We start from the raw sequence: 3,273 nt of genomic DNA on the forward strand, positions 1-3,273 counted from the left end.
GCGGACGCCATCTTTTGTTGTTGACATAGGACAGATCGTTGCTGACGGACACCATCTTTTGTTGTTGACATAGGACAGATCAGCTGACGGACGCCATCTTTTGTTGTTGACATAGGACAGATCAGCTGACGGACGCCATCTTTTGTTGTGACCAGCTGACGGACGCCATCTTTTTGTTGGGACAGACGAATCAGCTGACGGACGCCATCTTTGTTGTTGACAAGGACAGATCAGCTGACGGACGCCATCTTTTGTTGTTGACATAGGACTGATCAGCTGACGGACGCCATCTTTTGTTGTTGACAGGACAGATAAGCTGACGGACGCCATCTTTTGTTGTTGACATAGGACAGATCAGCTGACGGACGCCATCTTTTGTTGTTTACATAGGACTGATCAGCTGACGGACGCCATCTTTTGTTGTTGACAGGACAGATCAGCTGACGGACGCCACTGTATTATTGTCGTGTAAATATTGTGATATGTCGTTGTCGCTATAATGTTATTGATGGGGTTCAATAAATATCTTTAAGCGTGTTATAAGGTAAGTAATTACACTCGTTCAGCAACAATGTGAGGTACAAGTGTGTGTTGTTAACCTCACGCCTCTCATAATAATTGTTACGTTATACTCTCCTCCCGCAGTCCTGAAATAATACAGTCGCGGGCAACACTTAACAACGGCCAATAGAGTTAAGTATTTTCTTCAATAGTTCCCCCGTAAGACGTCATTAGCGTGGGATGCATACCGAGAACTGCACACTACCCGCTACTAAAGTTAGCATCATGGTGAAGTAGTTTACTTAAAGTTTACGGTGCTAAAAACACCCGTGAGAGTCACAGCTTCAAAAAATTTATCATGACCAATCACAGCGTTGCTAACAAACCGTTTTTTTTTTCACTCCGTAAACATTTTGATCTGGACCAATCACATCGCCGCTAGCAAATCGTGTTAGACACACTGTAAACATAGCAGCCTGTACTGTACTGAGGATAACCTGGTATCTGAACACAACATACAAGAACTCGACCAACCAGACTGGACACGAGACAGTCAAACAAACCCCAGTCCTTTGGGGCCCAACCTCACCTGGTCTGACCTACAAATTAGACGTGCTTCAATTCCAATGGGCCCCAGCCATAAGGAGTTCCAATCCTAATGTTCTACAGTCCTAAACTACCTTAGTTGTAGTGATTTATGACGTTACATTAGGTCGTGATTCAGTAGGGCTGTGACCTATTACTGTAGGTCTTGTGTCCATTTGACCGACGACCCATCCCGAACACCAAGTCTCAACAGAGCATCCAACAGTGACCACCTCAAGATGACCCCCCCCAACCCCCCACGCTACCTGTGTGTGTGTGTGAGAGATGTTCAAGTAAGGAAATAAGCGCTAATTGCAATTTGCCATCATAGGAAGTGAGAAGATATGTGGCCGATGAAGACATATGACAGCTCTCCCAGGTATGGTCATAAGGTCCTGAATCAATCACTCCCTAGTAACTTGCCAGGTGTTGCTACATCACCTCCAACCAGCCTCACCAGTTCTTTACTTCCTATAATGTCATCTGTACCTGTACCTAATCTTCACGTGGTCATTATTAAAATCCGGATTCACAGTTGCGTTCGTGAATTTCGTAGTTTTGGATTTTACCGCGAACTTGAGTGTACGTAATCATACCCCCTACCCCCCCTTAACATACACCCCTAATATACACACGGGGGTCATAAACCGGTTCAGGATATATCATGGTATGTCGCAATCATATCCTGAGGTTATATTTAGACCAGTTCTCAACAATAGACGGGGGAAGGAATCTCTTCAAATATTACCCCCTCGTTTCCCTTCACGTGTTGCTGATGTTGATACCGGGATTAAATATTATGCTAATGGTGAGTACATGACACATACCCACGCATACCTGACATACCTGGCTCATAAATTCCTGCATGATGTCACACATTTATGGTTCTCTAGAATATCTTGTAATAGTAGTAATAGTTGTAGTAGTTTAAATAATTGTAGTAGTAGTTGTAGTATTAGTGGTAGTAGTAGATGTTGTAGCAGTAGTAAGTAAACCCTGTTGTCTTGCCAAGAGTGTGAGGGGCGGCAAACATTACCTCACTTTACCATGATCCGCATTAAATCATAAAAATGCCTACGTCATTGTCATTCAGAGAAACAAACATTACCACCACATTATGCAAGTGTGAGGAGGACATGCCTCTCTCTTTCTCTCTCTCTCTCTCTCTCGGTGACCTGTGACCCAGTCTCGCGAAAATGGCGTTGAATTAGCATTGAGACTCTATCTGAACTAGTATTGTACGGTTGAAAATGCATCAATGTGTTTAGGAGGATTTCAGGGTCGTGGAGGTCTCAGGGTCGTGGAGGTCTTAGGGCCCTGGAGGTCTCAACTGGAGGTCTCAACTGGAGGTCCTAGGAATAGTCTTAATACATCAACTATCTTACCCTTAACAATAAAGTGGTGGGTCATTGTACACCTACAGTACAGTAAGCTTGGACCTGTGCCTGAAAGGTTTTATTTTCTCACAGTCAGGACGTAGTGTTGGGGTGTGTGGCCACGTCAGCGTGAGGGTCATACTGCCAGAGGTACTGTACTTATGTCGTCAGGTGGCAGGAGGGGGGTGACGGTGGCAGGAGGGGGGGGTGACAGGTGGCTGGGTGACATAGGTGGGCAGGAGGGGGGGGGGTGACGGTGGCAGGAGGGGGGTGGGGACAGGTGCAGGAGGGGGGGTGACGGTGGCAGGAGGGGGGTGGGACAGGGGTGGCAGGAGGGGGGTGACAACAGGTGGCAGGAGGGGGCATGGTGGCAGGAGGGGGTGATGGTGGCAGGAGGGGGTGACGGTGGCAGGAGAGGGGGTGAGCAGGGTGGGCAGGAGGGGGTGATGATGGCAGGATAGGGGTGACAGGCAGGAGGGGGCATGGTGGGTAGGAGGGGGTGATTGTGGCAGGAGGGGTAACAACAGGTGGCAGTGGAGGGGGTGACAGGTGGCAGGAGGGGGGGCAACAGGTGGCAGGAGGGGACAACAGGTGGGCAGGAGGGGGACAACAGGTGGCAGGAGGGGGGTGACAGGTGGCAGGAGGGGGGGTGACAACAGGTGGCAGGAGGGGGGTGACAGGTGGCAGGAGGGGGGGTGACAACAGGTGGCAGGAGGGGGGGTGACGGGTAGGAGGGGGTGACAACAGGTGGCAGGAGGGGGGTGAGGTGGCAGGAGGGGGGGTGACGGTGAAGGGGTGACAGGTGGCAGGA

Source organism: Homarus americanus, unplaced genomic scaffold (genome assembly GCF_018991925.1).
Source record: "Homarus americanus isolate GMGI-L3 unplaced genomic scaffold, GMGI_Hamer_2.0 scaffold50281, whole genome shotgun sequence".
Taxonomy (NCBI): domain Eukaryota; kingdom Metazoa; phylum Arthropoda; class Malacostraca; order Decapoda; family Nephropidae; genus Homarus; species Homarus americanus.